At 56.1% G+C, this 27492-nt stretch overlaps 1 pseudogene; it reads left to right on the forward strand.

Annotated features, from left to right (window-relative positions):
• The first annotated feature begins 330 nt into the window (after positions 1 to 330).
• LOC143389138 (HHIP-like protein 1) lies at positions 331 to 25807 on the forward strand (annotated as a pseudogene).
• The last annotated feature ends 1685 nt before the right edge of the window (positions 25808 to 27492 follow it).

A 27492-nucleotide genomic window follows, 5' to 3' on the forward strand; every position in this document is an offset into this window, starting at 1 on the left:
GAGAAAACGTGAAACACACGCGGTCCCCGGGCCGGGCCACTGCCTTTGAATTCAGAAAGGCTCCCGGGCCTGGAGGAAGGGGCTGCGAGCAGAGCGGGAACAGAGGTTGTGCCACGGTCCGACCGGTGCGCCAGGGTGTCCCTAGCCAGAGGTGACCTCCTGGTAGAGGAGGTCCCCAAACTCGAGGTCTGCGGGGCGGATCTTTGCCGCGAGCTCCCGGGAGGGTGCAGGAGAAGCGGGAGGCGGCGCTCGGGGGCTGCGCCGGGCCGGGGGTGCAGTCCTCCGCCTCTTCTTCCGCGGGTCGGGCAGGGCCGGGCCGCGCCGGGCGGTATGGCGGGCCGGCGTGCCGGGGCGCCGCTGGCGCTGCGGGTGCTGCTAGTGTTGCGGGCGCTCCCGGCCGCCGAGCACCCGCAGTGCTTGGACTTCAGGCCGCCCTTCCGGCCGCCGCAGCCGCTGCGCTTCTGCGCGCAGTACTTGGCCTTCGGCTGCTGCGCTCCAGAGCAGGATGCAGCGCTGGCCCACCGCTTCGGCGCCCTGGCGGCCCGCGTGGACGCCCCGGTGTGGGCCGCGTGCGCCGGCTACGCGCTGGACCTGCTGTGCCAGGTGAGTGGGCGCTGCGGCCGCTGCGCGGGCGGCTGGGCGGGCACGCGGTACCGGGGCGCGTGCGCGGGGGGCCTTGATCGCGGGGTCGCTGAGCGGAGATTACTGGGGTGAGGATCAGAAGTGGGTCCCTGGCTTTGGAACTCGAGGATCCTAGAGGGAGTCATCTGCCACCGGTCGGGGAGCCAGGCATCCCCGGACAGCTCTCGGCTTTGCCTTTCATAAGCTTCGTAACGTGAGCCTTCCCCGGGCCTCAGTTGCCTCTGCCAGCGCAGTCGGGACAGGTGATGTCATTACTCTCTCCGAGACTAGGGCCTTTTCTGTCCCGCAGTACCCCCCCCCCCAGGAATCCCGCCCTGGTCGGTACCGGGATGCGGAGGCGTTTGCCGCGCTCCCTGTGCTGCTGCGCGAGGGGATCAGGGGCTCCGAAGAGGGCGGGGTCAAGGTGCCAGACGTGGTTGAAAGGTCTAGGGGACACTGTTCCCTATGAGGGCCCCTCCCTGCCCTGCGGGAGCAGTCTAAGAGCCCCTGCCTCCTCCCTGACCTGGCCTGTGTGAGTCCTGGACCCTGGGTGTATTCCAGCCCCACCTGGGTGCTCCCGCTGGAAGGGCGCCCTCACCTGAGGGACGCCTCCCCGCTGACTTCTGCCCACACCACACTGTCATAGCTGTTTTCCTTCTGTGAGATTGCCCCCGTGGGTAAAAGTTGTCTGGCTGAATGCAGAAATAGGGTGTCACCAGGAGCCCTAAGGCTGGCCCTGGCCATCAACTGGACAGTGAAGGCGCTCAGGGGTGGAGCGATCCCACGGGCGCAGCGCAGTACTCCAGCCTTCGGCCAGCAGGGGGCAGGCGAGGGGGAAGGGGCAGAAGGGCTTAATGGAACCTGATGTCATGGGGTTTGATCCTGGCTGTGCCACCTTCTGACTTTGTGACCTTGGGAAGATCACCACTGCACACTTCAGTTACATTATCTTTAAAATGGGGACAGAAGCTGGGCATGTTGGTACATGCCTGTAATCCCAGAGACTCAGGAGGCTGAGGCAGAGAATGGCAAGTTCCAGTAAAGCCAGCCTGAGCAACTTGGAAAGATCCTGTCTCAAAATATATTTAAAAAAGGCCCAGGCGCGGTGGCACAAACCTGTAATCACAGCCACTATAGAGGCTGAGGCAGGAGGATTACAAGTTTGAGGCCAGCCTCAGCAACTAAGGGAGGCTCTAAGCATCTAAGCAACTCAGCAAAACCCTGTCTCTAAATAATATATTTAAAAAGGTCTGGAGATGTGGCTCAGTGGTTATATGCTCCAGGGTGCAATCTCTACTAATACTATTACTACTGTTAACAACAACAATAATAAATAACATGGGGACAGATTTCTCAACTGTCCCCCAGGGTCGCCATGCAAATTAAGTGGCTCAAACAATAGATGCAGTTAAATTTCTCTAGTGCTTCCTGGCCCACCACTAGCCCCCGACTCTGCTGAACCCCCATGCTGGGCATCTTAAGAGCTGAAGAGTCTGGCCAAGTATTTCTCTTCCCAGCCTGGGGACTCCTTGGGATCAGGTCCTTGGTCTCCCCACACCCAGGCCATACAGCAGAGTTCACACATTCATTCCACACCTGTTTATTGAACGCTTATTATGTACTGGACCAGTCAAGGCAGATAGGTCCAAGGAAGAAGAAGGGAAAGTCGGTCCTGGAGTGTCTGTTGGCAGGAGGCCCCTCCTTTTCCTTGGGAACCTCCTGGGATTGCCTGGCCTTGAGCAACCCATGGTGGAGTGTCTGCTAGCACCTCCAGCCGAGGCGTCTCTGGGAGTGACCTCATGTCTGGAGTGAGCTTACAGAGGGCGGCTGTGACTGGGGCATGGTTTCCCTGATGGGGTTTTGTGGAGATGGCTGGCAGGAGAACTGCTCTCTGCCAGCCAAGACTGTGTCCAGATTCAGCACCTCCGGATTCCCACCAGGAGAGGTGGCCCAGGCACCTTATCCACAGGTTTCAGTCTGCATTCAGGCCTCACATCTGTCCTGGGGAGGCAGGGAGGCTCTTACCTCCCATGGATGCTGTGTGCTCTGGAGGAGAAAGACCAGCTATGGCGTGTGCATCCCCTGCATGGCTGGCATGAGCCTTCCACGGGCTAACTTCCCCTGCAATTGAGGTGCCCTCTCCAAGTGCCTGAGGTCATCCTCTCCTATTTCTGATGCAAATCTGCAAAGGTTCTCTGCAGGCTCATGCCTTCAGAAGATTGTTCCAGGGCCTGTAAGGACTTGGTCCTGTGCTGGTGCTGGGCCTGGAGGCAGTTGGCAAGTCGCAGGCACAGCCTCAAAGTCCCCTTGTTCAGTTCAGGACAGACAGCAGCTACTTACCAGAATGTGCAAGAGATTCACCAAGATTACCAAAACCCGTGAGGGCATAGCACAAAGGTGTCAGGGGCTGGGAAGGAAGGCCTCCTGGAGGAGGGATTATTCAGTTACTTCTTACCAGCTCATCTAACTGGAAAATTACCCAACACATACTTGTATCATCTTGATTTATTCCTCGTGACAACCGTGAGGTTGGAATTCCTTACCCTTTTCATGGATGAGGACATGGCCCCAGGAGTATGCCCACGGTCACTTGAGTGCACAGAGAGTGTGCGCTCTGGCTCCAAAGCCCTTCTCCCAATGCTACCTCTGTCCCTGAGCCTGACTATCTGCTGCGTCCTGGGATGCCCCCCCTAGAGGGTGCCACCATCTGTGGGATGGACAGGTTTGCAAAGAGATGATTAAGTCCTAGCCAAGCAGAGCATCCAGGCCACCGCTGGCGGTGAAGAGGTGAGGGCAGAAGTGTAGAGTATCTCCTGCAAGCTGCAGGGTTACAAGGTAGTGGGGGCTGTGTGGGAGCCCTGAACAGATGTTGTGGGAGTGGCCTAGGGCCGGCAGCAGCCCTGGGAAAGAGCCGAAGTAAGAGAGGACTTTGAGTCTGTTCTTGCGTCATGAACAGGAGTTTGGCAGATGTGGAATTGAGTGAGGAGGAGCGTCCTACGGAGAGGACATTGTGTGCGAAGACTCTGTCTTCTCAAGAGTGGGAAGGCATAGGATGCCTTCGGGACTCAGGACCATGAGTCATGAGTGTCAGTGGCTACACGGGGGCAATCTTGGGATGGGGAAGTGGCAGGCTGTCTGCCCTGCACTTTCTGGCCCAGGCAACTGAGTGGTGGGTTGCTGGCATGGCTTTCCACCCTCTCTGCCACTGACTGTGAGGCCTGGTGCCTCATCATCTCTCTGCCAGCAGTGGTTGCCGGCGCTTCTTGTTATTTCCTAGTTCTTGACTGCTCTGCTCTGAGCACCATGTTTGCCCTGTGTGTAAGTAAAAGTACCCAGGCTGCGAGTGAACAGCCATGGACCCAGGGTTTGCTGGTGACTGCCAAGGTCTCCAGGCCCTCTTGGTCCCTCTGCCTGGGCCTTGGTGAGTGGCATGTCCTCAGATTGGCTTCCAGAAGTTTGTTCTGCCCTCCACTGTGTCTCTGGAGCCGAGGACAGTGCCTGGCACAGTGTGTGTCCAGGAGACACTTGTGGAGTGGAACGTTCCTGGCTCATCTGGACAGAGCACCGGGTGGGTGGTGTGAGTTCTGGTGTGAGCCCAGGTTTGGCCACTTCTTGGAACATGTCCACTTTTAGCCTCGGTTCCTCATCTGCAAAATAGGAGTCACAGTGACACTGACCTGCAAAGACTGAATGAGGTGTGCACATACACAGAGCCTCCGGGACCACCTGCAGCTGCTGGCTGACCCACAGGAGACACCAGGGACCATGAGAGACACTGCAGTGCACAGACCTAAGGCCTGGCCACCTGGCTTCTTGTTGGCAGAGTTAACATGTGAGCTGTGGTATCCCTGCTTGGGCCTGGGACAGCAGCTGACCAGAGGCTCCAAGTGCACAGCAGGGCGCTGCCTGTCCTGTCGGGTAGGACTCAGCCCTACAGCAGTAGAGGGGCCAGAAGGACAGGCCATAGCTGACCGAAGCCATGGTCATGTGATGGGAGTGAGTGGCTCCTGGACTGGAGCTTGAAAACATAGCTGCGAGGTCAGCCAGTCACCCGCTGCCCCCAGAGGCCTCCTGTTGGAAGCCAGCCTGGTCCCCCCTGTGGGTGGGGAGGACGTCTGTGGCTGTTAGGGCCTCCTCCACCGCAGGAGGCGCATCCCCTGAGTCCTCTGGGGGCCCAGAGCTGAGTCAGGCCGGGCCTTGGACTGGTGAGCTCACGCGGGGAGAGGTGTCAGGCTCAGAAATAAATAATTACAACACGCAGGTCAGGTCCAGGGTTGGACAGAGGGTGGTGCCCACGGAGCCTGGGCTGCTGAGGGCACCGTTGCACGCAGAGGCGGGGAAGGGGCCATGGTGTGTGTGGCGGGGCTCTGCACTGGGGCTTGAGGGTGGGTAGGTAGAGCCAGTTGGTGGAGTCCAGCACACTTGCTCAAACCCAGTCTGTGCAGCACACTCTGAGGCACGTGACCCTGGGCTGGTGACTTCCTGTGGAGTCCTGGCTTCCTCATCTATCTAAGGACACGCAGAACAAGGACACCCTGCTGCTGCTTTGGGGGGAAGTAGATTCACAAAGAGTACCCTGCACAGGGCTGGCCCACCGTCGGCCCCAGCCCCCGCAGCTGTTGGTATTGTCCTGCTAGTTCATCTGTATTATTTAAGGATGTGGAGAGTGTGACCTGCCAGAGAGGCGGGGAGGGAAGGGTGCGCGGCCAGGGGCAACTGTCCTGAGGTGCAGAGCAGACTGCCGCGTGGCAGGGCTGTGGGGAAGAGGAAGGTGGGCAGGAGCAGGAGCCGTGGCAGAGCCAGATCAGGGAGAGCCAGGCTAGCCCCGTGTGGCTCTTGGGTTGGGGGCAGGGTGGGCGCTGGAGGTGTGGCTCAGGGAAGAGGCTGCTCAGGTTTGCTGCCCTGGCCAGGGTTCCCAGAGAGCAGAGCCAAGCCACAGTTCTGCACCCTTTGTCTTAGTAGGGTTAGGGGACCCAGGAAGCAGGAGATGGCGTAGCAGTGTCAGAGACAGGCAAGGATGCTGCCAAATGTGATTGGGAGCCACCTCGGAGCAGCCGAACTCTGCACTTTGGGACTGTTCAGGCAGGGAGGTGGCCAGAGGCTTGTCCCGTCGCATTCACTGCCCTGCATTTCAAGTGGTGCCCACGTGGGCCCTGATGAGGTCTGACGCGTCTCGCTGGTGGGGAAGCACTGGGGGCGGGGCATGAGGCTCTGGATTCTGCTCTGGGCAGAGCTGGGAAGAGGACCTGTGAGGCCAAAGGCCTGCCGAGGGGCCCAAGGGTTTGGGATTCATTCATCACATAGAAAGCTGCTCTGCCACTGCTGCAGTGGGGACAGCTCCAGGGCCTCATCAAGGAGCTGAGAATGAGGTGCCTGGGCAGGAGGGAGGGACCAGGTGTGGGGGGGTGGGCACTGGCCTCATCAACACACTTGCTTATTGCCCATGCCAGTCACCACCATGCTGGAGAGAGCAGAGCCCACCTGAGATCACATTTAATATGGTCTGTGTTGCTAGCCCAAGTGTGGTGCTGAATGACATGTGGCCTTCAGCCTCAGTTTCCCCAGTAGCAACTCCCTCTTGCGATCTCAGGAAGATTCAGTGGACAGATATGTAGGAGCACGTGGCCTGTCTCTGGTGAATCAAGGTCAACAGAGGGCTGGTGGGTAAGGTATTTCCTAGGGCCCACTATGTGCTGGACGCTATCAAGTTCTGGGGTACAATAGTAACCATCCATAACCTGTGTTCTGAAGAAGAAGACAGGCAATAAACAAGGAACCAATTGATTTTTATTATAATCTCAGGTCATGTTCCTTTTGTTTGAGATGCTGGGGATGGAACCCGGGGGGCTCTACCACTGAGCTATATCACCAGCCCTTTTTGGTTTTGATCTTGAGACAGGGTCTGAGTTGCTCAGGTTGGCCTCAAACCTGCATCTCTGATTTTTGTTTGATTTAAAGCAGGGTCAAAGGCCAGGGAGTAATGGGGTGGGGGTGGACTGGGTGATCAGAGATCTGAGGAGGTGGCCCTTGAGCAGGGTCACAAAGGGAGGGGGTTATCGTCTAGATCTAGGGGTGGGTGCAGGATGTGAAGAGTTGGCTTGGAAGTGCTACAACCCAGCGGTGCCCCCAGCAGCCTCTGTGTGGCAGCAGGTAGTAGCAGAAGGGACAGTTTCAGGATTTGTTCTAGCAGGCACACCAAGGCACAGGGACAAGAGCACAGGGGAAGGGAAATGAGGCCAGGTTGCTGCTGGAGTTGAGGCTACAGGTGGTAATAGAGGGCCTTGTCCACCCTTTGTGGGTCTGCAGACTGAGGCTCTGCCCAGGGGCACACAGCTGACTGGTGTCCCCACACAGCACCCCTGAGCCCTGCCTGTCTCTGCAGGAATGCTCGCCCTAAGCAGCCCACCTCTATGATGCTGAGGACCCCTCCACGCCCCTGCGGACAGTGCCGGGGCTCTGCGAGGACTACTGCCTGGACATGTGGCAGACGTGCCGGGGCCTCTTCCACCACCTCTCGCCCGACCGCGAGCTCTGGGCCCTGGAAGGGAACCGAGCCAAGTTCTGCCGCTACCTGTCCCTGGATGACACGGACTACTGCTTCCCACCCCTACTGGTCAACGAGAACCTCAACTTGAACCTGGGCCGAGTGGCGGCAGATGCCAAGGGCTGCCTGCAGCTGTGCCTGGAGGAGGTGGCCAACGGGCTGCGCAACCCGGTGGCCATGGTCCATGCCCAGGACGGCACCCACCGCTTCTTCGTGGCCGAGCAGGTGGGGCTGGTGTGGGCCTACCTGGCCGACCGCTCGCGCCTGGAGAAGCCCTTCCTGAACATCAGCCGCGCCGTGCTCACCTCGCCCTGGGAGGGCGACAAGCGGGGCTTCCTGGGCATCGCCTTCCACCCTGACTCCCGGCGCAACCGCAAGCTCTACGTCTACTACTCCGTGGGGGTCGACTTCCACGAGTGGATCCGCATCAGCGAGTTCAGGGTCTCCGAGGATGATGAGAACGCCGTGGACCACGGCTCCGAGAGGTGTTTCCCCGGGGCCACCAAGGGTGGGAGCCGGGCTGCCATGTGGGGGCATGCGCACGTGCCCTGGTGTGAGCGCCTCACCAGGCGGTTACTAAAGACCTGCACATTTAAACCCCAGCACGTTCAAATCCCCTGGTGGGGCACTGAGGTACATGCCCTGGGGCCTGGGGAGGGCTGCTTCTGGAAACCAGACGTTCAATGGAACCATTTCCTGACCCCTCCATCTGGCCTCCAAGGCAGATCATCTCTCCCCCAACTCTCCAACTCGAGATGGTTGCTTTCATGTGGTTCTGTTGTTGGTCCCATTTTTCAGATGAGGAAGTGGAGGCTCAAAGAACCTTTCAGGTCACACTTCTAGGAAGTATTTCAGCATTAACCCTGCTCTGGCCTCCGTGTCCCCCCAGGGCACCCTCTGCTCCAGGAAACTTCCTTCCTCCAGCTCCCACCCATTCCCACCCCCAGGTCCTCAAGGCCTACACAGACGGCTCCCTGTGCATTATATATGCTCCAGCTGTCGTCAAATTGGGTTGAGCTGGCCTGCCCAGGGTGCTCACTTGCCAGCCTGGGTACGATGGGGAAATAGCTCCCGTATCAGAAACACAACAGGTAGAATTTGATATTGGAAAATAGTTGCACAGGGGTTAGGACAGTGAAAGGGCAACCGCAGGAAGGGAGGCCACTCTGAGCTGCAAGTGGAGGAGCTGCCTCCACCCCTAGAGCTGGTCAAAGTGGGAAGGGGGGCTTCCGGGAGCCCAGGAGCACTGGAGCTGGGGCCACCCAGTGACAGATGGCACCATGTTGGGCCTGGGCAGATCAACTAGACCCATAAAGGAGGTGCAGCTACTGCCAGGACCCCACCTGAAACAGAGAGGGGTGTCCTCCCCACTCCAGTCTCGGGAAATACTGCCCATTGGCTGAACCATTTCAGCCAGCAAAGGAATGTGGGAAGTGTAGTTTGCAGCCACAGGGAAGGGGAGGGTCAGCCCTGGGTCAGAGGGCAAACAGGCAAGTAACATCACCTTGTATATTTGATCAAACTGTAACATCTTGACACTGAACATAGAGAAAGGACGAGTGACCACCAGACAGCTGTCTTGGTGAGCTAATGGGGCTCTTGCCATACAGCACTGATTTTGTTTTTGTGTTTGTTTTTGGTACTAGAGATTGAACCTAGGGGCACTTAACCACTGAACCACATCCCCAGCCCTCCTCCCTTTTCTTTAATTTTTTTTATTTTTTATTTTGAGATAGGGTCTTGCTACATTGCTTAGGGCCTCACTAAGTTACTGAGGCTGGCCTCAAACTTATGATCCTCCTGCCTCAGTCTCTAGAGCAGCTGAGATTATGAATGTAACCGTCATGCCTGGCTCCAGCATTAATTTTAACTATGAGCTTCCTGGCAGCTGGAGCAAAAAGAGAAAACATGATGCTCATAATCTTATATGAACCTATGCAACTACTTCTCCATGAAAGATTATTTATCATATGAACCTGATAAAGGGAAGATGGAAGGGCAGAATGAAAGTACCTTCAACAGTGACTTAAAAAAATGGTTCCTGATAAAACTTAAATTGAGCACAGAATATACAGAGGAACATACTTAAGAGTGAGGGTTCATTAAGGGTCTTCTGGAGACATCATTTGTCCAAGCCTGAATTCATTTAGAGGGGGACATAGGCATGGCCGGCTGGCCAAAGGCAGGCCAGGGAAAAGCAGTCGTCTTTGCCCAAGCTGACTGGCAGTCTCTTCATTTATTTATTTTAGGGGATACTGGAGATTGAACTCAGGGGCCCTCGACCACTGAGCCACATCCCCAGCCCTATTTTGTATTTTATTTTAGTTGCTTAGCACATCATCATTGCTGAGGCTGGCTTTGAATTTACAATCCTCCTGCCTCAGCCTCCAAAATCACTAGGATTACAGGTGTGTGCCTCTGTGCCCGCAGCTGTCAGTCTCTTTATCTGGGGCTGGGATCCCGCAGTCTGAGCTGTGCTCCGCAGGAGGCCCTGGTGCTGGGGTCCTGTATTGCTCATCTCCTGCTGTGCATTGGTATCACAGTGCAAAGGCTTCCAGCCCTGGCTCTGAAGGACTCAAATCCAGGGTCCAAGTGACTTCACCTTTCTGTATCCTGGTTTTTCTTATCTGTCATTAATGAGAGTTTAGCGAGTGTGTAGCCAATCCTGGAGAGTTAGAATATCTTAAGTTTATTTCAATTGGAGGAGGAGGAGGATAATGATGATGATGACAATGATAATTATTTGGATACCAGGGATTGAACTCAGGGGCACTCAACCGCTAAGTCATATCCCCAGCCCTTTTTTTGTACTTTATTTAGAGACAGGGTCTTACTGAGTTGCTCAGCACCTTGCCATTGCTGAGGCTGGCTTTGAACTCGTGATCCTCCTGACTCAGCCTCCCAAGCCACTGGGATTACGGCTCAACTGGAGGATAATTTTTTCAGTCCTGGGGATTGAACTCGGGGCCTCATACCTGTTAGACGAGAGCTCTACCAGTCAGTTTCACCTCAGTCCTTTTTATTTTGAGACAGGGTCTCCCTAAGTTGCCGGGCTGGCCTTGAACTCGTGATCCTCCTGCCTCAGCCTCCTGAGTATCTGGGATTACAGGTGTGCACCACCACACCTGGCAGAGAATTGGCTACCCAGGCGTTGAGAGGGCTGGAAGAGGACCAGAGGAAGGATCAGTTTCCTGAGATTAGTGGCTATAACAAGCTACTGCAGCTCTGGGAAGGGAGGAACAAAGGGAAGAAGGTGTTTGTGCAGGTGTGTCTGCCCTCGGTCTGTGTTAGCCACCACTGTCGCTGGCTCTGCACCTGCTGTTTTTGGAGGTGGAGCCAGAGGTCAGAGACCTGGCTTCTCCCTCCTGCCTTCTGCTCCCCAGTGGCAGACCCTGACCTGAAGCTGGCTGGCTGGGCCATAGTGGGAAGTTCCCTGCATTGGCAATCAGGAGGTCCCCAAGGCAGGGTGTGGAGCCCAAGCATCCTGCCAAGGTCTTAGAAGTTCTGGTAGCTAACAAATGGGATATGTGTAGAGTGTGCGTGGCCTGACTAGCTGCTGTGGGAAGCTAGGGCAATGCAGAAACTAGTTGAACCAGTGGTCAGGTGGACAGTTTCACATAATTATAGTAGGGCAGATGCTAGCATAGAGAGCAGTAGGAAAAAAAAAACAAAACACTGAGCCAGAACTCAAATTTGAGTTCTAGTCCCAGCTCTGCTACCTATGGGCTGTGAGACTTTGGGCCAGTTGCTCAACCTCTCCGAGCCTCCAGGTCCTCCTTGACATGTGGAGTAAATTATCCCAGCTCAACCTACTTACCAGGTCCTTGTGAAAATCACTTGTTACAAAGGATATAAAAAGTCTTTTCCAGCTGGGCATGTGGCACTCACCTGTAATCACAGTGATTTAGGAGACTGAGGTAGAAAGATCAAAAATTCAGGAACAGCCGGCAAGACTCTGTCTCAAAATAAAAATAAAAATAAAATAAAATAAAATAAAAGGACTGGAATGTGGCTTAGTGGCAGAGCACCCCTGAGTTTAATCCCCAGTATCAGAAAACAACAACAACAACATTCTATTCTCCATTGTGAAATGACATCCAACAGAGAGGAGGGTTCATTGTTGTGATCTTGTTTTCTGTTTGTTTGTTTGTTTATGTGTTGAAGGCTGAGTTTTCATTGTTGGGGATTTATCTTCCTTTAGAATAATCCTGGAGATTGAAGAACCAGCTGCCAACCACAATAGGGGTCAGCTGCTCTTTGGGGACGATGGGTACCTGTACATCTTTACCGGAGATGGTGGGATGGCTGGAGACCCCTTCGGAAAGTTTGGAAATGCCCAAAACAAGTATGTTCGGCTTCTAGTTGTCTGGTACCTTGGGGGGCACTCCGGGGCTTCTGGCACTCTTTTGGAGCCAGAAGTGACTTTCTTAGCCAAGCAGCTTCTCTTAGTAGGGAAGGGTCTGGGAACCAGCTCAGCCTGCAGCTAGCTGGGGATCCCAGGCAGTCACTGGTTCCCATCAATTACAGGGGAATGATAATCATCTCCATGGGAGGCTCCTCAGCTTACAATTGCCCAGAGCCTGTTTCTCACAGGTGCCTGGTAAGTGACATCAGTGACCCTCTGGGAAGGTCAGCCCACTCCTGAACAGAGCCCTGCTGGAGGGAGGTGTGGGGTGCTCCCCAGATGGATCAGGGAGGGGAAGCAGGCCAGAGCAGGGTCTTTATGGACAGGTGGGTTTTCTGCCCCAGGGTCACTCACAAAGACCCAAATTCGGAAGTATAATCTCGGCCTCATTTACCCACCTGCTGGCTTGAGCAAATGGCCTACCCTTGTGCCTCTTTATGCATGCACACATGCGAGTGTACATCCTTGTGCATGTAAACGAGGATATTGAGGAATCTCCGGCCTGCCTCTTCCATTTCCTTAGCCAAAATGACAAAACCTCCCTTAGCCCAGGAAGTCAAAATAGAAAGGGTGATATTGATTACTGTAATTAAAGTGCTCACAATTTGTGACTTAGGCTTTCACATGTGACAGTGTAAGAATCATCCGAGCTTTCTCAGTTTGCAATGTGTTCAGAGATGAAGTTGAGAAAATAGAAATTAAGGATTTGTGGATAATTGGATGGGACATAAAAACATTGTTTTGCTGCTATGTGGTTTTTGCCCACTCGCATCCTGAGGCATGATATCATGCCTGTTGTGGCTCAGGGTGTGAGCAGCCCAGGGCCCGTGGAAGGAGCTGCTGGGGAAGCTGGGAGGCCTGTGGTGGGGACCTTGGCATCGCTGGGGGCGTGTTTTGTTACCATTAGCAAGACACCTGTGAGGTGTCTCTACTGATGGAGGAACACTTGGGTGCTAATTCTTGTGGGAATGACGGTACACACAGTTCTGTCAACTGGGCAAAGGACACCAGCCCTGCCTTGAAAGGCAGCCTGGAGGGAGGGAGTCCACCAACACTGAGAGGGGAGATCAGAAACCAGGTGAGAGGCCTGCTCCCCTCCACACCATCTCCAAGCACAGCACAGATTTTTCCATGTGATTTTTGTCATGTGATCAGTGGAACCAAAGCTACTCCCCCCCCCCCGCCCCCAGCAGAGCTGCACAGAGGTTAGAGCTGCTCCCAGCAGCTCCCACCTTCTCCCAGCCCTCCGTACGCTTTCTGCTTGACACATATGACTTTGATCACTGACTCAACACTTGATGTCACCTACTAGGTGGGATCACTGGGCTGGGTCCTGGAAAAAAACTAAATATGAGTCACTTTCTAGTGTAATCCTCACTGGCTAGCACAACCCTGTAAACAGAAGGGCAGAGCAGAACCCTCTGTCACTACGGAGGTGGGCTTCCATAGAGGGTCTGGAAAAGGGCTTGGGGTTCTGGGCCAGCCATCTGGGCTGGATCTCTGCCCTACCATTGATTATCCGGGTGGCAGGGGGCACTTTATCTGACTTTTTTTGAGCTTAGCTGCTGTCTGTAGAACTAGATCATAAGAGTACTCAACCTAAAAGTTTCCTTATGGCCATGAAGTGGGACAATAGATGACTTTAGGTCCAATGCTCTGGACAGGGCTTGACACCAGCTGAAAGGGTGCACCAGGTTGTCCAGCTGCCAGTAGCTGAGGAGCACCGCACCGAGGTCTCTGCCGCATAGCTGGGGCTCACCCTGCACCCGGCCCCTTCGCTCCCTGTCCTGGGGATGGTGCGCGCTGACACCCCCGCCTCCCGCCTGTCCGTAGGTCGGCGCTGCTGGGCAAGGTGCTGCGCATCGACGTGAACCACAACGAGCGCGGCCCGCTCTACCGCATCCCGCCCGACAACCCGTTTGTGGGCGACCCGGCCGCGCGGCCAGAGGTCTACGCCCTGGGTGTGCGCAACATGTGGCGCTGCTCCTTCGACCGCGGCGACCCGGCGACGGGAGCGGGCCGCAGGCGCCTGTTCTGCGGTGACGTGGGCCAGAACAAGTTCGAGGAGGTGGACCTGGTGGAGCGCGGCCGCAACTATGGCTGGCGCGCCCGTGAGGGCTTCGAGTGCTAAGAGCGCAAGCTGTGCGCCAACGCCTCCCTGGGTGAGCCCGCACCCGGGACCCCGAACCCGATCCGCCCAACCCTCCCCTCGGCTGCCCAAGACTGGGGCTCCCGCAGGGCTGCACCCAGGACCCTTCCCAGGCACCTCTTCATTTTGGACCGGTCCCCGCACCCCATCCTCTGCGAATTGTGCAAGGAGACCTCCTGTCCCCACTGGAACCTCTCGTGCCCTCCCTCGGGCGCTCCTTTGCTCTTGCTTTCCCCCTGGCCCTGGGCCCCTGCAAATCTCCCCGCCCCCAGGCAGTCCCCATGAGCACCTCCCTCCTTCCCACCTGCCATCAGGGGCCTTCTGGCTGACCTCGTGACCCCTATCTCTTGCTGACCTTTATCCCCAGTCCCCTTTTCACAGGCCTCCGGCTGGGGACAGACCTGGCAGTTGAACAGGCTGCCACATGTTCACCCCGGGCTCTTTCCCCTTCTGCAGATGATGTGCTGCCGATCTTTGCCTACCCGCACAAGATGGGCAAGTCGGTCACAGGGGGCTATGTGTACCGGGGCTGCGAGTACCCCAACCTGAATGGCCTCTACATTTTCGGGGATTTCATGAGCGGGTAGGTGGCCCACAGCCCTGAGTACCTGTGGTTAGGGCCTCTGCCCCCTGGACTGTGATGAAGTGTGTGTGTGGTGTGTGTGAGTGTGTACACAGGTGCACACGCACACTGACAGGAGCCTCCTCTGGGTGTGGGCTAACGGGTCTCTTCCTCAGGGGGAAGTTGAGAGTCACCCCTTAGGAAATCTGCTCCTGCTCTCCTAACAGGGACTGGAGCCAGCCAGAAGGCCCAGGTCATGGCTTGGCAGACCATGGGCTTAAGGGCGGGGACCTGGTCTTTCCCTCTCTCCTGAAACTCCTGTGCTTTGAGCTACAAGTCCTTCTGATAGTCAGGGACAGAACACCAGCAAGCCCTCTATCCCCAGGGCCACCTTCCTCCTGGGGAAGACAGGACCCATCACTGCACAGAATGGGAGCGCCTAGAGCCTTACCCAGCCCACCCCAGCCAGGCCTGCAGAGAGCATTGGTCCCAAGCCCCTTGCACAGGTTGGGAAACTGAAGCCACAGAGGGCAGTGGCCCATCCAAAGTGACCCTGCTGAGGAGGGGGGAGCTAAGGCTGCTATCCAAGCCTGACCATTGTGGCCCGTGGAGCCTCCCTCCTCTATTCCCATCACTGAGACTTAACAGGTGTGTGGGTGGGTGGGGGGGGACAGGGCATGAGTCATATCCAGGTGCATTTTAGAAGAGGAGAGAGTACACCTCCTAGGCCTGCTGTGAACCAGACTCTGTCCTCTGTGGAGCTTGGATACTTACGACCACCTTGTTGTCCCATTGTACAGAGGAGAAAACTGAGAGTCAGAGAGGACCAGGATGACATACATTTTAAGAGGACCAGGATGACATACATTTTAAGAGGACCAGGATGACATACATTTTAAGCTGAGGCTTAAAATTGCATCTGAGATGCCTGGTCCGGATCCTTCTGCTCACTGGAGTCAACCTTGAGCCATTTACTTTACCTCTTTGTGCTTCAGTTTTCTCACTTACAAAAAGCAGTTGATAGTAGTGCCCACCATCTCAGGGGGTCCCCAGGACAGAATCTACTAGGACATACACAGCACTGGGAAGTTAGTTCAAAATCACAGACACACGATGCCCCTAATTCCCATTCTGGGGAGAACAGCCGAGTAGGTGCCCGGGGAGGAGATTCAGAGCCCAAGGCTGGCAGGGGACTTCTTGCCTCTGGAAGGCTGTTGACTTAGGCTCAGTCGGGAGCTGAGAAAGTACCCAGCCCTGTGCCCCTGGATACTGTATCATTCTCCCAGTTCTTGGGGACTCCCTTCCTTGGCCACCCAGCTTTCCACCTAGAAAAAGCTTCCTAGATGGAGCTTTTATTTTTGCCACCAGTTCTTTCTCTCCCAAGTCTCCTGGTCTCGGACATTCAATTAATTTTGCCCACATTCCCAAGCCCCTTTGCTGGGTCAGGCATTACGCCAGGGTCAGGGTAACTGAGATGAAGAGCATCTTGCATCCAAGCCAGGGACACACCCACACTTGGTCTGAGACATTGCAACCTCAGAGAGCCTGTGCCCAGTGCTGGGAGTCCAGAGCAGTGCAGTCAGGGAGGGCTTCACAGAGGAGGCAATGTCGGAGCAGGGGCTGGAAGTATGTGTAGGTGCTGGAGAAGCAGAAGAGGGAGTCGGCACAAGATGAGCATGTTCCCAAGATGGCCAACCGCCTGATGTCTGAAGTACAGGCAGTGCCAAAAGATGCATACACCTTGGGGCAGCTGTGGTGGACGTCAGCTCTCAGAGACACTGTGCCTTCACCTGGCCAGGGACTGCACTGAACTGACGGGCAGGAACCAAGCTGGTCTTGTTCATCCGGGGTTCCTCTGGCAGATGCTCAGTGAAGATCACACCTAGCCCACTTCACAGACACACAACCTGTGCGGCTGCAGGGCCCTGCACAGAAGGGCCCACACTTCGCTTACTGCTCTCTCATCACTCTCCTGAAATTTTTAATAATTTTTGAACAAGAGACCCGGCATGCATTTTGCACTGGATCCTGCCAATTACAATGGTCCTGGTTGCATGGATGAGCAGACAGGAGGACAGATGGGTGGATGGATAGATGATTGAATGGGTGGAGGAGTTGATGAATAGATGGTGTGTTCCCCGTACACCATACCAGCCATGACCTCAGACCTCATCTTCCTCTCTAGGCGTCTGATGTCCCTCCGAGAAAACCCAGGGACAGGCCAGTGGCGGTACAGTGAGATTTGCATGGGCCGTGGCCAGACCTGCGCATTCCCAGGCCTCATCAACAACTACTACCCACACATCATCTCCTTTGCAGAGGATGAGGCGGGTGAGCCTTCGTGGACCTCCCCCTGGTCCAGACTCACTGGGCCTGGAACTGGTTTCCCCCTCCCAGGGCTCCTGGCTATATTGTGAGTGGTCGGGTCTCGGCCTGAAATGACCTGCGTGCTGGGGAGGGAGGCGTTCAGTTCCTAGGGCATATTCACTTTCTCATCTGGAAAAAGGGAGAAATGGTCCCTCTTCCCGGTTCCCATCCAGTGCAGGGCTGCGGGGAGGCCAGTGCTAACAGGGGTTGGGTCTGCAGGCAGGATCTGGAGGGCAGAGGGAGAGTGTCTCCCCAGAGAACTGCAGGGCCCTTGGTTCTTCATGGCAAATGCACTTGGACCATTCAGTGAAGCCACACTGGAATTTCACAGTGGGTGGACAAACGGCAGCCCTCCTGCCTGTTAGCTGGTCCCACATTGAGGAACTTGTGTTTTCAATGCAGGGACAGAGGGGGAGGGGAAGAAGAAGGGCCTTGGAGACTGGATCCTGCTCCAGTCTCCTGCCTTTGTCCTTGGACCCCTTGACTATGCCACAACAAAAGGCCAGAGGCCCTCAGCAGGCCCTGGTGGATGCTTTGTAGGGGTTTCTAGGCAACGCAGTTGGTGGGGGGTGCTTTGGAGGTGTGTCCCTGCAAGGCCCAGTGCCAGAGCCCCCAGGGAGTCTGGGAAACCTTTGTTGAACCAACCTCCCCCATCACATCTGAATTTCCAAAAGGGCAGCTCCAGCCCCTGAGAGGCACCTGGGCCCCTGAAAGCCCTTTCTTTTGGTCAGTAGGGGGTTAACGTATTTCAGAAGCAGGGGAGCCTCCTTCCCCACCTCCCTCTCCCCCAAAGATGCAGGGCCTGGAGGAAGGTGTAGTCCCCTGGGACCCTTCCTCAGCCCTCTGAGTGGCGCTGAGATAGAAAACCAGGAGGAGGCACCCGCGAGCCAGGAGCCCAGGGCCAGCTCCAGGTCCAGTGTCAGCCAGTCTCTCCCACTACTAGAGTGTGACATTAGCAGAGCTCCTGGCTCTTCTCCTCCCTTTCTGGTTCTCCTGACACTTTAAAATTACAAAGGAGGATGCCTGCTGGCCCAGTATCTGCCAGGGACAGTCCACACCACAGAGATCAAGAGGGCAGTGTGGCTCTCAGAGGGCCTGGCAGCATGAGAAGGGTCCCTGTGTGTGCACGTGGTCCAAGAACCTGCTCACAGCCCTGGAGTCTGCCTGGTCTAACCCTGTCACTTTACTAACGGGGAATGAGACTGACTCTTCACACCCAGTAACGAGGGCGGGCACTGTGGGCAGAGCAGGGCCTCAGGTTGGTCAGCCAGACGAAGACACAGGGGAAGGGCATTCAGGCTAGGGATGTGCAGGGAGCCTTGACCTACAAGGAGCTGGAGTGTCAATGTGAGGGCTGCACAGATAGAGGGACAGGGGCTGCCCCCAGAGTCTCGGTCCAGAGAGAGGCCAGAGGGAGGTGGATGGCCTGAGATGACACTACAAACCTGTGGCTTCCCTTATGGACTCCTGAAGGGACATCTTGCCAGGGAAACCGTATTCCTGCAGGTGGCATCCTCCCCATGTAGACCTATGCCCCTTATCCCCACTTCCCTGGTGGGCCATTGCTCCTGTCACAGCTGGGTCCACCCCTTACACAAATTACCCCTCAAGGGTCTCCCCCTTTGCAGAATCCCCAGGGTTGCCTGCCCTTGCTTGCTGACCCTGCCCCCATGCACCCTCCCTGACTGCCCCTGTCTCCTGTGACATGATTTTCTCTGTCTCAGCCTCTCCTTGGGGATGCACCCCACTCCCAGGCCTGGAGGAGCTCTCTGCTATGCTCTTACAAGGACAGAGGTCTTAGTGCGACTGAATTATCACATTGGGCCATAGGGGGCTTGCGTCAGGTTTCCTAGTCACCGTGGATCCTACATTGGTGTGGAGTTGGGACAGCAGACTTTGCTGCACTCTGGGTCTGGCTTAACCGTTCACTACATGTGTGACTTCGACCTTGCTGAGCCTGTTTCCTCATTTGCAAGATGGCAATAATGAAGCCCATTTCCTGGGCCCCAGAGGGCCTGGCTGCAGGGATTAGGGTAGGATGGTCAGGGAACAGGAGGACTAATGTCACCTGAGAGTGAGCTGCGTGGTGCTCAGAATTCAGATCTGTACATTTTCACTGTACCTGAGAGCTGGAGGGGAAGATAGGGGTGGGCCATCACAGAGTTCCTAGACAGAGGGCTTCCGGGTGGCCCCAGGGGCTCACACTAGATTTCTGACCCAGTGCTTTCTGCCCTGCCGGGGAGGTGCCTGCTCCCAGATCTCTCCAGGTGACAACAGTAACAGCTACTGAGTTATTGCTCTCTGCTCACCATAGCAGCCCTGTGAACTTGTCCATTTTAAAGATGGGGAAACTGAGGCTTGGGGAGCCACATGTGCCCGCAGGTCACCTGGGAGGCCATCGTGTAGGGAGCTGTTCCAGGGTCTTATCTATGCCCAGAGATGTGTGGTGCTAGGCTTCAATCCGGCCAGGACTGGGGGTGGGGGGACAAGCCACCAGGAAGGAGCAGGAGCAGAGATCTGAGCGGGGAGTGGGGACAGGCAGGGTGACTGATCGCTCAGGGACAGTGCTGCAGAGGCCCAAGGCCACATCTGGACACCTCCCAGCCTCAGTTTCCAGTTCTGGGGGCTGGACCAAGAAAGAGGCTGCCCTGGAGTGCTCCCCTCAAGGTCTGCTGAGGCTGGGGTCAGTCTCCAACCTGAGGGCTGTGGAGGTGGGTGGGGCTGGCCCACATTACTCTAGCTGTCCACTCACCTGCCATCTTCTTCTTTCCAAAGGGGAGCTGTACTTCATGTCCACGGGCGTGCCAAGTGCCACGGCTGCACGTGGGGTCATCTACAAGGTCATCGACCCTTCCCGGTGAGTCCCTGCAAGGTGCAGACCGAGCACCTACCGTCTCACTCCTCTGACTTTCCCCAGCTCCCAACGTGGGGAGAATTCATATCCCCATCTTTCAGATGAAAAGACTGATTCCCAGAGAGACCTGATGAATCAAGTTCCCACCACCGGGAGGTGCAGATCCGGGATTCAAAGGTCTGCCCGCCAGAGTGCGGCTCTCTTCAGGTCGTGGGGAGTGGGAGATGAGGTTTGGGGCCTGTGAGTGTAGCGACCTTGCCTGACCTCTCCTGTGTCTTTCCTTCTGTCTAGCATGTCCCTCATTCCTTGTTCCCTAGGTTGCTCCATCTCCCACATTCTCCAAACTCCTGCTTGCCTCTGAGATGCCTCCCCTGACCTCCTGTCCCCATCTGACCCTGGCCTTTCTCCTGGAGCTACTGGCTAGAACTTGCTGGGGCTCTCCAAGCACCCTCCCTGACCATCCCATTCCAACTCTCTCTCTATGGGCTTCAGTTCTAGGTATGATTCTCCACTGCTTCCCCCTGCCCGCTGTGATACTGGGGATTGAAACCAGGGATGTTCTACCATTGAGCTTTTTTAAATTTCTATTTTAATTTTGAGACAGGGTCTCACTAAATTGATGGCCTGCTAACTTGCAATCCTCCTGCCTCAGCCTCCCAAGTTGCTGGGATTACAGGCGTGGGCCACCACACCTGGCTTCAGCTGCCCATTTTATGGGGCAGAAATAAGTATAAAGATATAAAGTCATGTGCCAGAGTCCCAGAGGGGCAAGAACTGCAGGTGGGTCCAGGTGACTGGCTTGAGAGTCCTGCCCTAACCTCTAAGCTTCATTGTGCTGACCACAGGGCCTTGGATCTCACTGCCTCCAGGCGTCCTCCCCAACCTACTTGCCCCTCCAGGCCTGTCTAATCTTTCTGAGTTCTTATCACCCAGACTTGGAGCTCCCAGCTGTAGGACTGTGCCCCACCTGTCTGTCTGGTCCACATCTCCTGGATCCAGTCCACATCTCCTGGAATAGATGTGTCCTTTCACCCCAACAAATCAGCTCAGGCCCCAGGAATGGCACAGAGCAAAGACTGTGGCATTTTTTTTTAAGTTTTATTTTTAGTTGTCGACCTTTGTTTTCTTTTTTATATGCGGTGCTGAGAACTGAAGCCAGTGCCTCACCCATGCTGCTTCTCCCCTGCTCCCTGCTGTCTGTACTTGTATCCAATACCTGGGGTGACACCACGCATGCTCACCCCCTTCCCCACCAAGCCCAAGGATGCACTCCAAGAATCTGCGGGTGTTTGGCAGGCCCTGGGGGAACCCTGATGTGTTTAATTACCCCAAACTCTGAGACCTACTGGTATGGGAAAGTCCCGAAACACCCGGTGCACCTAAACAATACTTTTTAAAATTTGGAGTCCTTTTAGAGCTACAAGGAGGTGGCAGAGTTTCCTGCATACCTTGGGTGCAGTGCACCCCACTACCTCTTAGGTGGTCTTTGAACGTGAACCTGTAACCGTTAGTGAACTGACCTTGGCACGTCACCACTAGTTAAACTCTGTCGGCTTTTTAAGGGATTTTTCCAGTTGTTCTCTTGTGTCCCTTTTCTAGTCCAAGATCCCAAATTACATCTAGTCATCTTGTCTCCTTAGCTTCTGGTCTCTGGTCTGTGACATCATCTCACAAATATATTATTTAATGACATAACTTTTTTTTTTTTTTAAATCAAGGAAAACATAGCAATCCTCCTCTGATCCCTGTGTTCTCATCTCCCTGAGGTCACATCCATCTTGTGGTGCCAGGATTTATGTCCCCGCACTTGGATCACATGCAAACTTTACATTCTTCTTCGCTCGTTTGTTCCCTACTCTGTGTAAGCGTTTCCACGTTGCAACATCAACCTCAAAAGGATGGTTTTTAATGGCTGGTCATTTTCTGCTGAGTCACTGAGCCATAACTGTCTTACCAATTCCTTGGAATTGAGGTTATTTCCATTTTTTTTTAAGAAGAATGCTTCTCTGAGGAAATATCACATATATTGGGTGTCTAATTCCTGCCACATGTTGCCTTAAAGGCATCATCTCCGCCGGTTTTTGCAACACCCTCTCTCTGTTGGCTCACTGTCCCTGTGGAAGGAGAGGGAACCTGCCTAGACCCAGCAGCTTCCCCAGCTCCGGCTTCAGGGTTAGGAGGAGCCCAGATGGTAGACTCCTCCCTTCCTCCCTGACCCCTTGCCCTTCCATTTTTCTCTCTTGGAATATATGTTTTGTGGCTGTTGTTGTTTGGTTCTGGGGATTGAACCCCAGGGTCTCTACCACTTGGCTATATTCCCAGGCTTTTTTTAATTTTTGCTAAGTTACCCAGGACAGGCTTGAACTCAGAATCCTCCTGCCCCAGCCTCCCTAGTTTCTAAGATTACAGGTGTGCACTTCCGTCCGTGGCGGGCTGGCTAAATGTATTTCATTGCAGCCACTCGGACTCCAGAGGGGTCCGACACTGAACATTTGGAAAATGAAGAACCAGTAGTGGAGGGGGTGGGGTTGCGTCACCTCACCATGCCCAGACATAACAACGGTGGCATTTTTGGGCTTACTCCCATCCTTTTGCGTAACAGATTTTAAAATATAATTTCCTCAAAGAACAAAAGCCCAGCTGGGCCTGACTGAAGTGTGTGGACATGACCTGGAGGGAAGCCCTGTGGCTCCTCCAGCTTCCAGAAGAGAGGCGAAGAGAGCGTGTGTGCCAGTTGCATTTCCTCAGCTCTGGGGGAGAAGCCTGTGTCCCTTCTTCTGCCAAGCCTGTCTGGAGGCCCCTCACGTGGCTGCTTCCCACCCCGTGCTGACGAGACCCTATTGAAGTCCTGGGCCCACGTGGGGCACTCTGGGAATGGGGTCGGTACCCTTCAAAGAATACAGGGCCGGTACCATTCAAAGAATCACAGATCAACAGCCAAAAACTAATTAAAATGGAATTCCGTTCCTTCCTTGTGCCCCTGAAGGATGTAAAAGGAGACCCATTCATACCCTGGCAACCCTGGCACATGGCTCTCTTGCCGTTCTCTCCAGCCCCAGGCCCTGGGCTCCCACTCAGGCTTGCTTCCCTCCTCCTCCCTGCTTTACCCCTTAGCCTTGACCTTTCCCAGGTTCCTTGGCCAGGCTGGGCATCACCAGAAATCCAGACACCAGAGGCCGCAGAGACCATCCTCAAAGTCTGGGGGTTGGAGGGCCAGGGTAGAAGGCAATAATGGGGCACCATAACAGGTGCCAGAGTGGCGGGGTGGGGAGAAGAGAGACTGGCATTCCACCAGTGGAGGATGAGGCGTGGGGCCCACCTCTGACTCCGAAGTGGCTCAGAGAGAGGGAGCCTCTGGCACTACCTAGTGCTCTGCAGGTAGAGACTGAGCAGGCGCCAGTGGGCTACCTTGGTGCCTGTGTCCTGAGGCTGGGCCCTTAGAATCCTGGGGGCACAGAGAGTGCCAGGGTCCTGCAGGGCACACAGTAGGTACTCAGTAACTGGCCACCATTTACTGCTATTCCTGTCCACACCTGCATGGTCCCTGCACTCCCTGCCACCACCCATGAGAAGGGCTGGTGTCAGGTGGACACGCTTAAGGCAAGTTACCAGGGTGGGACCTCATGACCTCCTGTGTGTTATTGGCAGACGAGCGCCACCCGGCAAGTGTCAGATCTATCCCACCCAGGTGAAGGTGAGGAGCCGCCTCATCCCCTTTGTGCCCAAAGAAAGTAAGTGCCCATGGATGGTTCTCTTTGGGGGAGGGAAGCTCCTGCAGCCTGCACCCTGCAGACCCTCAAGTCAGATGCTGGGGGCCCTTAGTGGGACCTAGAGGCCCCTCCTTGGTCCCTCTGCCTAGCAGCTTGCCTGGCATACTTCCACAGATAAAGTGGAAGGAACTTTAGAGTGGGTCTGTTGGACTGGCCACAACTCCTAAGACCAGGCCCTAGGCTATGGGCAGGTGGTCCGAAGGGCTGCAGCCTCAGGAAGGGCACAGCGAGGGGAGGAACAGCTGTGCCAGGCAAGTATGCTCAGAGTCCTCTAGGAGGACACAGAGAGGACACCTGTGTGTGAGCAGGGAAGGCTGGGGGTGGGGTGCTCGGCTAGGCTTTCCAAGATGGTTCCCTTTGCCTGCTTGGTGAGGAGGGACAGTGGGATGAGCAATCCTCCGTGGCTTGAGGGGCCTGGGGCTGTGAGAAAGGCTATTTTGCTGGAGGGGCTACCACTGGGCCCCAGCTGGGTAGAAACAAAGACCCCCCATTACCAGATCTTCCGCTTTCCATCCAGCCACACACACATGATATGTGCTTTGCCCATGGCAGTGGAGGGATACAGAGAGAGGTAGGTGTGGCCTTGCCTTCTCAGATTACACTTTGAAACCGCTGGCAACTAATTCAGAATTGCAAGAGCCACTGTGCAGCCCAAGGGACTAGCAGGGGCTGCCAGCAGGGTGCCAGTGCAGGGGGCCAGGTGGGGAGCAGGAAGGCAGGGCAGGGCGCCTGGGCAGAGGCTGCTGCAGGAGGGCAGAGCTCAGGGGTCCCAGCAGCAGGTGGCTTTGAGCGTGGCAGGCCTTCCTCCACACGTTCAGTCACGTTTCTGTCACTTGCGTCAGTCGCCCACTCTGTGCTGGGTGCTGAGACCAGGAGGAAGTCAGACCAGGCCCTGTCCTGGCTAGGACAGAGAAGCCGTTTAGTACAGATGTGTGTTCCAGATCCTGTGGGGACCTGCCCAGGGCAGTGTGGGACTGGGTGGGGGTAGCGGTTCCTGAACTGGAGAGAAAAGGAAGGAGAGCTGAGGGGCAGGGGGCAGAGAAGCTGGGCCTGAGGAGAGTCTGGATGGAGTAGAGGAGTGCGTGGAGCAGAGCTGGTGCTGGGGGGGGCGGCACCTTGCTCATGTCATGGTGCTTGGACCTGGCCTGCACTTGTCCTTGTTCCAAGAAGCACTTTCTCAGCACTCCCCGACCCCATGGATTTCACAGTGCAACTGGCCAAGGTGGGGAGGGATCAACGGGATGTGCCCTGGTGGCCCCAGGATTCTCCCCGTAGTAACTGTGTTAGTCGGGGTTTCAGCCCTCCTCTGACTGCTGTCACAGGGGACAGTGCCCACTGCCTGGCACTGGCCCTGCAGGGGGTAGGGCTAGACAGAGTACAGTGTCTGATGTAGAGTGAAGTTTATTCCCATGGCCATCCTGGGCCCAACGTGTGTCCCATGTCCTTCAGGACAAAGAGAATCACCAACCTCAGTCCCCCAAAGACCTATGGTGTCCAGGCCCTGTGACGGGGTGGCTGTTCCTGCTCTGACCCCTCCATCCCCAGCTGTGATCCTTGTGGGCCCAGTTCCTGTCCTGCTGGCCACCTACTGCTTTAGTCCATGCCCCTCTGCGGCTTCAGCTTCCCCACCCTAAACCAGGACTGGAAGCAACAAGGGTCCCTTGCTCCTAGAATCCTAGCCCAGCACTGCTTGCATCGAGGCCCAGAGGTTACAGCATGGGTACCCCCCAGGAGGGCAGGGCTCGGGATGTGGGAACCCAGCGGCAGACGGTCATAAAACAGCGAGCTCCCGGGATTGGTGCTGAATGGCTGGAGAAGCATCGAGCACTCTATGGGGCCTGGGTGACTCAGAAAGCACCCCTAGTGCCCTCAGAAGCACCCTATCTTCAGGGTCTGAGTGGGGGAAAGACGGAGGACATCTTTCCCTGAGGTTCACCTTCCCACCTGGAGGCAACCAGGTGGGAGATGAGCGGGGCTAGGGGACCCTCTGACCGCGTGCCCTTCTTCTGTTCAGAGTTCATCCGAACGCCAGAGAGCACCCCACGGCCCACCAAGGAGCCCCGCAGGACCCGTCCCACGGCCGCTCCACGCACTCCCACCCCGCGGCCGGCCAGGCCCACCCGGCGGCCAGGGGGCCGAAGGGGCGGAGGACGGCGACGGGGGCGGCCGAGCACCGCGGACCCTACACCCTCCAACGGCGCGGTGCGCCTGGTGCGACCCGCAGGACTGAGCTCCGGCCGAGGACGCGTGGAGGTGTTCGTGGGCGGACGCTGGGGCACCGTGTGCGACGATGCCTGGGATACCAAGGCCGCCGCGGTTGTGTGTCGCCAGCTGGGCTTCGCACATGCCGTGCGCGCAGCAAAGCGTGCGGAGTTCGGCGAGGGCCGCACGCTACCCATCCTGCTGGACGACGTGCGCTGCGCGGGCAGCGAGCACCACCTCCTCGAGTGCGCCCACGCCGGGGTGGGCACGCACAACTGCGGGCACGAAGAGGACGCGGGCGTCGTGTGCAGCCACGAAGACCCGTACTCATAGCCGAGCCTCGGCTACCAGGCCTGGCCATCCAGCAGGCAGGCAGCCCAGTGTGCGCCTGGTTATGCACACGTATCTAACCGGGTAGGGTGATGTGGGTGTGTCCCAAGAGGTGGCCTTATCTGCCTAGCTGTCCTGTTGGACCTGTGTGAGGTGTTGCAGTGCACGTGTGCCCTCCTGTGTCCCTGGCCGTGTGCCTTCTGCAGACTTCATGCTGGTGTGTTGGGACGGTGTGGTCTGTCAGGGTGTGATCTTGGGGCAAGAAGAGCTCTTTTTTACTTCCAAGTCTCCAGATAGCAGCAGGAACACCGTCCTTTAATCACTGCATGAATGAAGGCACCTCTGGCCGACTGAAGGAGAGGGCCTGTCCAGCAGTGTAGGAGCAGAGGGTGCCAGACCAGCTGGAGCCTGGCTCAGAGATCGTGGTCCAAAGAGCTTGGCCTGGTGGCCCAACAGTCCAAGGCACTGGAGAGAACAGGACGCATGCCGTGGGGCAAAGAGAAGCTGCTCATGTGGACAGATCCCAGGTGTCCTGTGGCTATGACGGCCCTTGAGAGGTTCAGCCTGCCTAGGAGGAAGTGAGTAGCCATCTCAGGAGAAAGCTAGCCAGGGGGCACCGGTGAAGTCCCTTGATCATCTGGACGTCACTGTCATGCTAAGCACCTGCAGGTTCTCCAAGGATAGTTCCTGGCCTCCTCCAGCCCTGAAGCCTGTCTTCTCCTGCTCCTGGGACAGAAGCACCCCATGCTGAGCAGAGCTTCCCCTGCAACCTCTCCAAGTACTGAGTGGGGGGCCCTGCCCTGCTACTTACAGGGTTGTGTCAGGACCATCAGGCCACCTCTGTTATCTCCATCCCCACTCCTGAAACTCCAAAGACCCTCTGATTTCTCTAGCCCTACTCAGGGGTCACCAGGCTGGGGGGCCAGTGAGACTACTGAGAGCTTGTCCCCAGGACTATGCCAAAAATGTGACTGTTTATAGACCCCCTCCTGCCTCTTTTCTGATCCTGACTACCCGGGAGGCTGGTGTGGGGTGAGGGGACAGGGGAAGGGGTAGCCCCCAGCCTTCTTCCTCCACAGGCTCCCTGGCTTACTGGGGGCCTCAGCTCTGGACTGTGCTAGGCCTGTAGAGGGGTTAAGGACTCCGGGCTCAGCCTCTGATGGGTTTGGGGTGGGTGGATAAAAGCAGATGAGTCATCAAGACAGGTTGTGGCCCATGTCAGGGGCAGTGGTGAGGGGTCTGGGTGAGACACTCCAACCTAGCCTTGTATGAAGCAGGATGGTCTGGAAAGAGGCCCTATCTGCACCCAGTTGAGCAGGCCATGGGGTGGTGTGCCAGGCTGAGGGGCTGGCAGCAGCTGTGGCTGCTCATTGAAGTTTAGGTAGAACCTGGTTGCAGAGGAACCGAAACGTGTGTGTGTGTGTGTGTGTGTGTGTGTGTGTGTGTGTGAGAGATGCTGGGGATTGACCCCAGGACCTTGTGTATGCTAGGCAAGTACTCTAGAATCGAGTGACATCCCCAGTCTTTTTTTTTTTTAACTTTTCTGAGACAGGGTCTTGCTAAGTTGGAGTGGCTGGCCTTGAACTTGCAATCTCCTGCCTCAGCCTCCCAAGTTGCTGGGACTACAGGTGTGAGCAGATAAAATTCTGAGGTCAGGAGTTCTCTGAAGTGAAAGAGCTTCCTGAGCT

Source organism: Callospermophilus lateralis, unplaced genomic scaffold (assembly GCF_048772815.1).
Source record: "Callospermophilus lateralis isolate mCalLat2 unplaced genomic scaffold, mCalLat2.hap1 Scaffold_44, whole genome shotgun sequence".
Lineage (NCBI taxonomy): Eukaryota > Metazoa > Chordata > Mammalia > Rodentia > Sciuridae > Callospermophilus > Callospermophilus lateralis.